Below are 13578 nucleotides of genomic sequence, written 5' to 3'. Positions count from 1 at the left end.
TAAGAAGTTCTCCAATGTGATCTAGATCAAGAAGATAAAATGGGACATTTCTGTTAAATTGTCTGTGCCTACAAAACCAGCATTGACTTAATGCCTGTCCAATCTTCCTAGTTTTTAACTCTTTAAAGTAATCTCAATCAACCTTTAGGCTTCCTAAATTCAGTTGCAGATCTGCTTCATATTCAAATGCTCATTTTTGCTAGCAGCATTTGTGAAGTGTACAGATCAGTGCAGTTCTCACCTCTCTGATTCATGGTGCAGCTTCATGCAGAAGAAGAGAAGCAGCATCTTTGCAAGTAGGAAACAAAACCAATGCTTCAGTTATATTCCTAGATTTCAAATAGAGAGGGTTTCTTTAATACAGACCTTGTTCTGGAGCTGGGAGCAGAGTGAATTTTACCAGAGATGCCAGAAATATTTACTGTGGTACCATGGCCAGTGTTTGCAAGAAAAAAAATGTAAACATCTTAAAGATAAAATATTATGTTCTTCCTTAAAAAGCAAAGGGTGTTTAATTTGTAATGTTGCATGTTTAAATTAATGGGGGTAAGAATATACTGCATGACAGTTCAGTAGAACTAACCATCTTTATGTACAGCTTGTGTTTCATTCAGTTCTGCTGTCTGATTCCACATAATAATTTGTAAAATATTAAACACATGAGCATTTAAAAAACAAGGTTGGGCTGTTTCCAGTGGTATTTATGGACATTCATGTGCACTGAACCCTTGAACCTGAGCTGGTCATCTGAGCATTGCTTGTAGTAAGTTGTATTTATGCTTAACACTGGTAGCAGTATTTAATTGCTGCCTAGGAAAAATAATTGCAATATGACCTCAGTCCTATAATAGACAAGGGACTGCAAAATCACCAGGATCCCAAGAAGGATTGCCCTTCTTACACAAGTATTAGGGATTAGATTCTGTTTTCAGGCTCCTGTTTCCAAAGTTCGGAAATGAATGTGGAGTAAGTATATACTTCATACTGCTCTATGTCCCACTCCCATCAAAATCAGTAATGGCAAAAATCAAGTTATGGAATTAATTCTATTAAAATGTTAATATTAAAACTATTTTCCAGGCATTTTTCATGTCAGCTGCAAGCAGGAAAAAGGGTGATGATGCCATTTTGCAAGGGAGAGGAGCAGGGACCTCGCCTTGGACTCATCTGCAGACTTTCTAATTGAAAGTATTGCAGTGTTATCCCTGCTAAAGTTTCAGTTCTCATCATATAATATCAGATGAGAAAATCCTGTGTAATTTCTGGCATGTCAACAGAAGTGGGGTGGTGCTGAGCCTGGGGGTGGTGTACGTGTCTTCAGAGTTGCAGTTTGGAGCTCTCCTGCCAGTATAAAGGGAGTTTATATTTCTGTAACTCTAGTGGGGATTCCTTTGGCTTGACACAATCCAGGGAATGTCTTTCAAACCATGTACATACAGAGAACAGATGGCTTTCCTGGGAAGCAGGAACTACTGTTCAGCTTATAAGAGATTTTTTTTTTTTTTTTTTCCCCTATTTCTTGGTAGCTTTCTAGCTTGAATTAATTCTTCCACAGATACTGTGGAATAGGAACAATGTCTTCATTCTCTCTTTCTCTAGCCCTCTCTTGTATCATTTTCCTGTCAAATTCAAGGAAAACTGTTTTTCTCAGGTTCTGAGGGTAGATGGTTGGGGGGTTTTGAGCTTTAAATTTACTTATTATTGAATTTAAGTATTTGGAATGAATACTCAATTATTGAAACTAAGTCTTAACAAATTTGACAATAACAGGGTGCTGTTTCCTTACTCTCAAGTACCAGTGGAACTGGACCAAAGCTCAGAAATATAATTATGGACAGAAACATAGGTGCATATGAAAATTTTTAGAATACAATGCTTTGTGCTGGTGAATTGATTAAATGCAGGCATTTTGTAGGATCATACAGCAACATCAGGGAGTGAGATTTCATGATAAAATGATATGAACTGGCCACAGAAGAATATAATTAAATATGATGTTTTGTCTAATTTTCATACTCTTACACTTAAAAGGTTGTCACCAATAAATGGATAATTAAATAGTAAAGTGGCTACACCTGTGAATGTTGACTCAGTAAGCAGCTCTGCTTTCTTATAAGCATGTGTTTGCTTTCCAAGTGATGAAGCCTTTTAGGAAAGTAGCTTTTTTTGTTACAGAGAACCAAGTAGAACTATTTCTACTTTTATTCTTTCACCCACTCCTCTGCACGCTTGTCAATCTGATAGTCAGTTTCTCAGATTTTGTTAAAATTTCTCTATCTTGATAAAAAAAATGCAAAGAAGCAACTAGATGAAGGAAAACAAGACAATTAAAAAAATTGGTGTGAAGGTATCTTTGTAATAAGATCAGGATTTGACCTTGAAAGCATTTCCTAGTTACTACAAAGAACAGAAACTAAGTTAATATTCAGCTGCCTGTACAATTATGAATTACAACCTAATATTAGAGAGAAAAAATTAGGGCAGTCTATTGTAATTCTTTAATTGAAAATGTATAGATGTCAAATTGTTACTTGAATACCATTCATACTCTGATGGGAATGGGTTTCCTTTTATTAGTAGGTCAATTTATTTGATGATATTACAGAATTGTAGGTTAATTTTAATCTACTTTCCCTGTGTCATATTGATACTGTCCAGCTACGTTTTAAATAAGCAAGTGACTTCTAGTTCCTAGTTCTTATTTTCCATCTGAAAATTTGCAAGTTCTGAGATTAACTTATTATCTACAGCTAGAGACCTAAATGAGCACATTTTAAAGAATGTGCATACAGAGAATGTATAAAAAAATAATCCAAAATTAATAAAAACCATGGCATAGACATAAGGTACTTATGATTTTAGACCTGACTGAATATATTAGGAATTGAGAGAAAAAAACTAACATCTACCTGAATCACATCTCTTAAAGATACCAGAAAAGAAATTGCGTTTCTGTGGGTTTTTTAGTTGCATTTAGACTCAGGAGTCTCCCATCAGCTTCAAGCTTTCATGTGAGAATGCCCAGACCCTAAATGGTTGCTTACCAGCCCTGAGAGAGAAGGAAGATGCTGGGCTTGCATCAGCACATAAATTGATCTTGCAGACATTGCTGAATCATCCCAGCTAAACAAAAATTAGAGACACTACACTTTAGCTTCCATCTTGCTTGGAGGTTTTGGCAGAGGTGGATGAAGTTACACTGGAGGCAGAAAATAGAAGTAATAAAAAGTAAAAGAAGTAATAAAAAGTAAAATAAAAAAGAAGTAATAAAAAAGAAGTAAAAGAATAAATAAAAAAAAATAAAATAAATAAAATAAAAAATAAATAATTATATATATTTATGTATTATATATTATATAATAAATAAAAATAAAATCAAAATTAAAAATAAAAAAATTAAAAAGAAGTAAAAGAAGTAAAAAAAAAGTAATAAAAAGTAAAAGTAAAAGAAGTAATAAAAAGAAGTAATTAAAAAAAAAAAAAAAGAAAAGAAAAGAAAAGAAACAAAAAAAGGCTCCTCTAACACATCACTGAGTGGACCATGCTGGCCCATTGTAATTTTATGCTATAAATGTGTCAGTGTGGGTTTGGTGTATGCACCTGCTGCCTTTTTGGAGACTGGGTAAAATCTCCTTCCTGGTCCTACAGCTGCCAAGGGCCAAGCAATTCTTAGGGATTACTTGAGCAGCTCTTTCTCTCAGTGATGGTTGACGGAGGTGAGTTCAGCATCCTGAGGCTTGTGTGATAATTGTGAGGCTTGTCATTCCTGGCCAGAGCAAGCACCTATTTTGGTTGCTATTATGGTTCATTGGTTGGGAATCTTCACTGTAAGAGCACGCAGGATCTAAAAAGTATTTTATTGCACTGCCCAATGGGACTTGTGCATCTAATTATATGTCATGGGGTTTCTGAGAAGTGAATTGGTTCTATGGATGAAGGAGGAACCTGCAGGCCAGGGCAGTGTCCTGGTTGTGCCCTGCAGCAGAGGAAGTGGTGCCAGCTTTTTATTGCATGGAGGTTTTTAACCAATTCTATCTTAAATAAGGTATTACTTTTATATAAGAGGTCTTCATCAGAGAAGCCTCAGGCATCAGAACTGTCCTTGATGGGGAAGACTATTTACAGTGAAATGAAAACTGATCTTTTTGATGGAAGTAGTTGATGCTATAGAAGTTTTCTGTAGATGAGCCTAAAAATTTTTCCTGATTCTTTATAGAGCAGTTCAAGAAATCATAATTTTTCTTGTTGTCAGTCTCACATCAGCTCATCACCAAGGCTTCTCTGTGGAGGTCCCTTTCCCTGCAAATGTTGACAGGACACCCCCAGCATTACTCATAAAACCTTATATCTATATAAGAGCCATATGTATAAAATAACCAGGCCTGGTTTTGCCTTTTGTTTCACTCTGTGCCCTCTGGGGAGGCTTGTCTCCCATTTTTAAGACTGCCTGAAGTGTCTGAGCATCCATCCTGTCATGCAGCCTGTGCTGAAAAACCCAACTCCCTGGCTCCTTTGACATGAGTACATCCTAGGCTGTCAGGGAGAGGGACTTACTGACATTTAAACAGAATTATTTACAGGTAAAGAAGCTGGCTTAGCACATGATTTGTTTTGCATGCAAAAGATATTGGGGATTACACTTTAAATGTTCTTTTTTCATCTCTAGGCATAGATAGCCAAGAGAGTTCCTTCATCTCTGGATTTGTTCCAGCTCCTCTCTTAGGGTCAAGCTTTGGTTCCTCTGCACCCTCTGCCTGCTGGGGCTGCTCTGCATGGAGAACTTTAGGTGATTTTTTTTTTTTTCTTTGCACAGAGATTGCTTAAGCAGCCAACCCTCGCTCCACTCACCCCAGTGAAGGAAATCCTGTATGAACTGGAAAGTGTTAGAAAGGATTTAATGAGATTATCATGAACTGTTACTTCACAAAAAAATTTTAAACCCACAAGCAGCTGTGCTGGGTAACTGGGGACAGGTGAAAGAATGAGAAGGGCTAAAGAAGCTGTCTGTTTATTTAAAGAGACAGAGCCAAGTTGGGTATTAAAAAAAATTTTTAATATTTGTTTTTGCTAAGAAATCACAAACATGCAAACAAAACCTTACACCAAGAGAGTCAAATCTCTTCAACTGTAAATCTGTTTTTAATAATATTGCAGAAGTGATACTGAAATTACCACTTGAAAATTCAGTGGCCCAATGGATTATGCAAACTCCTGCTTCCCTGCAAGTTCATCAGACCAGGTAGAAGTGAGAGAGAGAGGTTGTGTTGTGTACACATCACATCAGGGACTGCTTTGAGATTTTTATCTTCTGCTGTAAGAATTTAGTAGTCACAGAGTTAAATTTGGTTATTTGGGGTGGGATTCTTTTTTGTCTCTTTTTCTAAATGTGCTTGTGGTAAACCTGTAAATACTTCTGAGACATATTTTGATACCGAGTGCTGCTTCTGCTCTTTGCAACACAGAGACATTTGCTTTCTGTGTGTTTGATTACTTCTGTGATCTGTGTGCACCTGTCATTATACAGAAGTTATATATATATATAACATAAGTTATAAATAGTGGGTGGATATTATAGTGTTAACCCCTTTGGAGGCCTGGGTGCCTGCAACCAGTGTGCTGCCATGGTTCTTCAGGCGGATTTGCTGTGAAGTCCAACTTATAGAACAATGTGATTGCAAACAGAGGAATGTATTGATTTCTGTAACAACAAAAAAAATCAAAACCAAAAACCAAAAAAAAAAAAAAAAAAAACCCCCACAAAAAAACCACAAAACAAAAAAACCTAAAAAACCAACCCCCAAAACAAAGCGAAATAAAAAAACCCCAAAACCCAAAAAAACAAACCAACAAACAAAAAAACACCCCCAAAACTTATTTAGTTATTTCAACCAGAAATTGTTAACCAGTAAATAAGAGATGTGAGAGAAAACAATATCCTCTGCAAGCATTTAGTGGTGGATTTATTTTGGCAGATGCCTGTCTTGAATTTGTAGGTCACTTTCCAAATCCATCAGACATGCACAGGGGGATGGGGGTAGGGGCACAGCAATAAATCTGTGTCTTTGTCCATTTATTGCTTGGAGTCTGAAATGCAAACCCTGGTGAAAGGAACTTCTGAAATATGAAATTATACACTGGCAAGATACTGTACTGCCATAACTCATTTGGTGAGCAGACTTCATGTTATAAAAGCATTACCTTTAATTTTTATGCATGCTTAAAACCTGTTAGCATAATTTTTCTCAGTTATAAAAGAAGACAATATTTATGATAGAGTGGCTTGGTATATTTCATGCTTTCCAGCTTGCATGGTAGCTGGCACTACAACTACCTTGAAAGCTCTCTCCCAGCAGGGAGATGGTTGGTTTGCCTGATGCAGGGATGCACATGTGTTGCTTATGCACCCTCATGGTGTTCCAAGAATAGAACTGAGCCTGTCTGCCCTCAACCCTTTCTTCTGTTCAGGCCAGAGGGCAAAATTTAAGTTCCCAGGTGGCAAAAGGAGCTGAAGAGCAGCTGGCAGCTCAGCCTGTAGCAGGTGAGTTGGGTGGGTTTCAGCTCCCCAGTGGGAGGCTGGCTGACTACCACATCTCTGGATGAGAGAGAAAAGCCCTGAAAAAAAGAGTGGGAATGATTAAATCAGTTTTTTTTTTGAGAGTAAGTACATCCCTCCCCTTGCTCTTCTCACCTTGGTACCCAACCATCCCACTGGGCTATCCATCTCTGTTGGTTGTCCTCTCATCTTGCAGTCTTGCTCTTGGGCATATTGGGAGGCAAAGGAGAAAGAAATTTGGGAGGCACATTGCTCCTGCTATGTTAACCAGGAAGGCAGTAATAATTGGTTTTAAATATTTTGGAATTGTTTTTATTCTGGAATTGGTTTTAAATATTTTGGGCTCTGGAAGGAAGAATGAAGTCAGAGAAGTAAAAATAAAAATAAAGTATCTAAATTAGCTTAGTCAAGGAAAAGTCAGGCAAATGATGAAGTGATACGAGTAGTCAGGTTAAAGTATTGCATGTTGTCAAATATTTAATCCTAGTATATTTCCTAAATGTTGAACTATGGCTGGGAATGGCTTATAGAATCATAGAATCATAGAATTGGCTGGGTTGGAAAGGGATCTCTGAGATCATCAAGTCCAGCCCTTGGACTTAAATGAAAATGTAGGGAAACTGGCAGTGGATTTCCCCATGCTCTCATTTTGGATATTGTCCTTCTCAATATCCGTTTCCTGTGTTTTAATCCAAAGGTCTTTCCACCCCTCATGGCAGTGTGCTGCTCCTTTTCTCAAGGATCACTCACTTTTGACAAGTAGCTAAAAAATAAATGGTTTTGAATTGGAAGGGAAAAAACCAAACAACTCTGGAAAAGCATCAGAACTGCATCATTATGAGATGCACTCTACTGTGAACTGATCTCTCAAACTGCAGCAACAAACCTTCCATCCCTGAGAGCATCTAAAACTGAGAAAGAGCAAACACACTGAACTCTTCAGGGCATCCTTGTCCACGGCTTTGATGGATGAATGTTTGCATTTTGTACTTACTTATTTCCAGTCAAATGCAAAAAATATCTTAGCTCACCACTGCTCCTGGAGTGGACAGTTGAGGCAGAAAGTTTCCTTGGCCTGAGCAAATTTCAGAGTTAATTAACATGCTCTAGTGAAGCCAATCATACTTTGTTTTGAGAGTCATTTCCTGTTTCTTACAGATATGGGAAATAAAGGATGTTTGAGAGCTAGATATAATGGCTCTTTTGGGCTGTTTTGTTTTTGTCTTTTCCATGAAAATTTGCAGCCTATGGAGTCTGTTTTGTCTGTAAGGATGATACTGTAGGAGAATTTAGACTTTAAAAATCAAGCTGGACTCTGCTGGTAAGTACATTTCAGAGCAGCACAAACATCACCTGCTGTGTGCTCTTATTTCCTCTGACTCTTATAATTTAAAATAAATGTACAGACTGAAACAGAAGGTTTATAAAACTAGCTGTAATTCTGATGAAAAAAAAAAGGAAAGTTTAAACAGAGGTGTCAGTCATTGCAACAGATGAAAGATTTTAGTGGTTAGTGGTGTTTATAATGTATTACTTACAAAAACACTTGTTATTTGAGGCAATGAGTTTAAGTATTTGCATGTGGTGAACAATTGGTTCAGGAGTTCTTAAGGATGTGATCTGCTTTAAAGTGTTTGGAAATTACTCTGTTTTTAAGAATGCTTTTTAGATTTTTATTTTTTTTAAGGATTTGGCAAGCCCTTTGTTCACCTTCCCTCCCCCCTTCAGTCTGCTCCCTCCTCCTGGATTTGTTAAAGCCGAATTGTTGTCCATGGTAACTGGGGAGGATTTGCTGAAAAGCACACTTTTAGAAGACAATGGGCCCCAAATATACTGTGGCACAGCTCTAAAATTTATTAAGTCTGTCTTCAACTATCCTCTCCTTTCCCGAGTTAAAGGGAAGAAAAGTTTGGCAGCCTCCACGCTGTGAGCGTGATTGATGCCCAGGACATCTGAGGGACTTTTGTGTCCTCTGTGCTCTCCGTGAGTGCATAATGTGTGAATACTCAAATAAGGTCAGCCCTTATCAGATGTAATCTAGGCCTGAAAGTAGATCAACGGTGACAGTCATACCCCATAAGTGAGAACACAAATCATCCTTGAATGCCTTGGACGTGTTATGGGATTTTCTCCTTTCTTGCTCCCACTTTACCCTTTCCAAATACGGGGGGGAGGCGACAGAGGGAAAGGGAAGCTTTGGCAGATCTCTGGGGAAAGAAACCCTCAAACAAAAAACAAAACAAGACAAAAACCACCAAAAACAAAACCCCCCAAAAACAGAAATATGTGTCTGGAATACTAGGCAGCTCCTTCAACCAGACTGGACAAGGCAGATGGGCTGGGGTGCACTGCTTCTCTTGGGGCTGCTACTGGAGGACCCCATGGCGTGAGTGGGGTGGGAGGGAAAAAACTTGGGCAAAAGAGGTTCAGCTTGCTTCTCTGGCACATTTCAGAGTCTTTTCAGAGCTTTCCAAGCACATCACAGCTTTTGTTGTCGGCCTGTCCCTGGGTTTGAATGTTTCAATTTTTCAAAGTGGAGTGAAGGCATCTTTTTGTTCTTTTTGAGTTTGTGCTCCATGAATGGAGACGCCGTGTTTCACCTCAAAGGGAGTGAAAATATTTGAGACAAGAATTATTTTCTGCCAGATTTTGTGGAGAAAGGATCTCTCAGCAGTTTTCATCTGAAGGAAGAGCCTTCCATTGGTGGATATTACTTATTTGCAGTTTAAATACTAGAATGTTTTACTAACTAGGAAAAAAGACAACAGCAAGGAACTGTTGTTGATTTAGTCTTTTTTGACTTGTGCTTCTGCCTAAAGAGTTATTTTTATGGGTGAAGAGCAGTTACAGAATGCAAAATGTATTGGATAAATAACATAATTAGCAAGAAGAAATCAAAGATACAGTTACATCATTGTTAATATTAACAACTATGGAAACAATGATTACCTGGAGTCCTGTGTCCAGTTCTGGAGCCCCTGTTACAAGAAAGCCATGGATGTGCTGGAGTGTGTCCAGAGGAGGGCCATGAGGATGCTCAGGGGGCTGGAGCACCTCTCCTGTGAAGACAGGCTGAGAAAGACAAGAAAGGTGGTGAGGGACTTCTAGGATGACAGGGACATGGGGGAATGGATTCAAACTAGAGGAGGGTAGACTTAGATCAGATATTAGGAAGAAGTTCTTCACCATGAGGGTGGTGAGACACTGGCACAGGTTTCCCAGAGAGGTGGTGGAAGCCCCATCCCTGGAAGTTTTTAAGGCCAGGCTGGACAGGGCTCTGAGCAACCTGGGCTGGTGGGAGGTGTCCCTGCCCATGGCAGGGGGGCTGGAACTGGGTGATCTTAAAGGTCCTTTCCAACCCTGAAAATTCTATGATGTCATCCTCTGTGATGTGAAAAGAAATTTTCCACATTAATGATAACTTAAAAATTTTCTTTACAATTTCAGAAATAGAACACCCCTGAGAGGGCCACAATTTGCAGTACTTTTGTTTGCTTACATACTCTATATGAATTAATGTGTAATAATGATGTACAGCCAGGACTGAGAGGACAGCTCATGAACGCTACCAGCCTGCCTACAAACCCCATAAATTATAGCATGTTATTTCTTGCTTCATTTATTTATTTTGCTTTGTGCTCTCATAACAAGAGGGGTGTCCTGGTCCCCAGTGAGAATGCACAATAAAAAAAGATTCCTTAGTTGCAGCTCACACCTTGAACTTTGAAAACATCAAAGAAACATGGGCAGGTTCTGTGTCTGCCTTTGCTTCCCATCACTGACCTTTCACCTCTTTGCTCTGCTGAATGGGATGGAATGATTAATTCTAGGGTCAGAAATACTGGAATGGGACAGGAGGGAAATGTCTTGTGTCACCAAATCCATGGCCACAGTGTCTTGAGCAACCATGTCACACTCGTTTTTCACGCCCCTCTTTTCCTTCAAAAAAATCCTGTATGGGGTTGAAAGGAACCCTAATTTAAAGAGAGAAATTACTGACTTTCAGTCTAGAGGAATCCTCCTGCCATTTAAACCTTGACAATACCTGTTGGCATTGGTGGTTAATGCTGAGAAAGAACTGATGAAATGCAGTAACTTTTAAGAGCTGCTCTACCTTGGCAAACTTTTGTGTGCTTCTTGCAGATCTCTGCTTTCCTTCAGGGAAACAAAGGAGTTAACTGTGGCCATTTTAGTACATTTTTACTCAAATTGCCTGGTCATGGTGGAGCTTTCCAGTAGTATTTGAGGTTCTTTGCACTTTGTTAGTTCCATCTGTGGAGAGATACAAACATGAATTAAAGCCTGATTTTAAACACTTAATGTTTGCTTTAGTCTGCACAAGAAACTCTTTTTGGTATACGAATTCTGCTAGCATCCTAAAAGCATCCCAGTTAAGTTTCCCACCCTTTTAATGGCAATCTTTTCAGATTGAAATGTTTGCAGCTTTGAATTCATTCAGTCCTCTATGGTCACACGACTGGGACATGTGGTGTCTGTCCTGAGTGTCCAACATAATGACAATCTTGCATCTTGCAGCCAAAAGTTTGATGATGAAAAAATGGCCTGCTCTGTAGCATTTCATGAAAGATGCATGATATGGGGCAGTTTGGGACTTCTAGTAATAGAAACATTTTGAATGGTGTAAGCAAATGATAAAGCATTGCTCTAAGCTGGTTTTGGAAGCTTGGGAAGGAGACATCAAACATGCTTTTTGAGGGTGGCATGTAGGTTAAGTATGAATTTTAGAACCAAAATAATTTTTCCCATGAAAACTGATCTGTGAAGCAAATCTGTAATTGGGACTCAGAATATAGTTCAGACAGTAGCATGTTGTTTTCTTGCTATATATTCTGATAAAAACACATGAGAAAGACTGAAAAATTATATTCAGATGAATGATGTATCCCAGTAATGTGCATGGAAATGTCTGTTGCAGCTCCAGTGTAAAATGGTGTAGTAATCAAGCAAGTAATCAAGTTTTAAACAAAATTATGGGGAAAGAAGAACAAATTCCATGCATCACTGGAAAGAGAAGAGTTATGTTCATCACATATATGATAGTTGGTCAAGATCTGGTTTGTGAACACTTCAGCCAAATTACCCTCAGTCATGTTAAGTTGAATTTCATTTTGTTATTACTAATCACTGTATGGCAGCTGCTAGACAGCCACTTCAAAGATTTCCATTTCACTAAGCAGTGCCAAAGATGTGGATCTTCCTCAGGAAGCTTCTGGGGGATCATGTATTTGGAGCAAAATACTATTTAAAGCTTGGTAGTGGAATTTACCCTCTGAGATGCCAGGCTACAGGTGTCCAGTGTCTGCCAAACTTGAACAGACATCACCAAAAACAAGTTAATGAATCCCAAAACTTCTCTCATTTTTCTAGATAAAAATAATAGTGCTTTCATTAATAATGACTATATATTGATATGAAGTTTATTTGTAAATACTATTTACCCCTGCTTTTTGTCTTATTTCCTCAGTGGTAGTTGGGAATCTTTATTGCAGTGTGTCAACCTGTAACATTTCTATTATATTGATGTATTCAGTGTGTTAGGGATCTCACTTGTGTTTTATTCAAGAACATAGACCACATACTTCTGCTGTTTGATACCATAATAGCTGTTCAAAATGCTTCTCCATGTCCTAAGGGGCAGATGAGTTGTCCTGCAATCCATTGATGGTACCTGGGCAGTTTTTCTCAGGGCAAGAGATCATAGTTGCTGTATTAGTGGAAAATACTATTTTGATGGGAAAAAAAAGTCAAGAAATTATTAACAAATAAGTCTAACCACTAAAAAAGTCTAACCACTGAGGAGGTGGCTTTGTTTTCAGCACACCCAACAGAGAAGTGGCACCACTGCTGCGTCCACCCTCACCCTCAGGGGTGAAGTTAAATCCGTATGCAGACCTAGAGGGAAACCCTGCACTGCCCATATGCTGAAGCAGCTCATTTAGCACTTGAAGAATGACAGCGGCTTAGGAAGTGTTTATAAGAGTTGTCCAGTGAAAAGCGGTTCATGGTGCCGGGCGAGTGCCTTATCTTAAATGAGGCCGTGCAGAAGCGTCTCTTTCCGTCTTTTCTCCTCTCTCCCGGCTCCTCTTCCCTGTTGCTTGCCAGCACTTTTCTGCCCTGGAAAGGGAGAGGGAAAGTCTGGATGTGTGAAAGCCTGAAGCAGATTGACGGAACCACTTCCTTGAGGCTCTGGGGCTCTGCCCAGCACGGGGGGAGCCGAGGGGTCTCTGGCCCGGCAGCGGCTTCCCCGGGGAAGCTCCCGGGCGGACCCACGCTGCTCACACCCCCAAATCTTTCTCTTGCCGAGCCCCGGGGACGTGGGTCCGGCGGGTGGCTGCGGGTTCGGCTCCCTCCATCACCCACCGCCGGAGGGAGCCGCCGGGGGCCGGAGCCGGCGGGGAAAGGGGCGCGGCGAGGAGGAGGAGGAGGCGGCGGGTCCAGTGGCCATGGGCCGGCGGGAGTAGCGGCGGCGGGGGCTGCTCTGGCTGCACGCCCGAGGTGAGCGGGAAAGGGAGGGAGGGAAGGAAGGAAGGAAGGAAAGGAAGAAGGGAGGGAATGCAGGCGGCTTTGGGAAGGTGTCTGCGGCCGGGGTGAGGAGGGATGGGTTGGAGCTCGGGGGGCTGCTCGGAGGGACGGTGCGGGTGATGCTGCTGAGGAGCAAGGCTTGCAGAAACAGCCGGGATGTGGGGTGGGGGGGGATAAAGAGCACCTCCATGTACTCTTTCCTTTGTGAAAGCTCAACTTGAGACTGCTTGCACCGAAAGAAAAACTTTTGAAGCAACCGCGTTGAATTAAATCTACCTTTAGAAATCGTGGGCGTGTTAGGCTTGGGTGTTTTGTAACTTTTGTCTGCTTACCCTTTCTTTAGAAGTGTAAAATTGCTGTCGTTGAAGAACCGTTTTTCTGCTAAGCTTAGTGTCTTCTAAAAAGTAATAAGTAACTTAGTGAAACAGTCTTGATGTTTTGGTTTGGATGTTTTCATCACGGAGCAGCTAGCAAGCTGGGTA

At 40.0% G+C, this 13578-nt stretch overlaps 1 protein-coding gene across 2 annotated transcripts in view; it reads left to right on the top strand.

Moving 5' to 3' along the window:
- BMPR1B (bone morphogenetic protein receptor type 1B) overlaps positions 1 to 13578 on the top strand; it is a 142392-nt gene that overhangs the window by 56459 nt on the left and 72355 nt on the right. Inside the window, exon 1 of one of the 2 annotated variants that reach the window (XM_071742801.1) lies at positions 12997 to 13069. The exons of the other annotated variant lie outside the window; for it this stretch is intronic. The gene's annotated coding sequence lies outside the window, so the exon portion shown is untranslated. Of the gene's footprint in view, positions 1 to 12996; positions 13070 to 13578 lie in introns of those variants that run through there. 2 annotated transcript variants of the gene reach the window in all.

The sequence above is a fragment of the Heliangelus exortis genome, chromosome 4 (genome assembly GCF_036169615.1).
Source record: "Heliangelus exortis chromosome 4, bHelExo1.hap1, whole genome shotgun sequence".
Lineage (NCBI taxonomy): Eukaryota > Metazoa > Chordata > Aves > Apodiformes > Trochilidae > Heliangelus > Heliangelus exortis.
The sequence above is the reverse complement of the archived record's forward strand: the minus strand, read 5'-3'. Positions and strand labels throughout refer to the sequence as shown.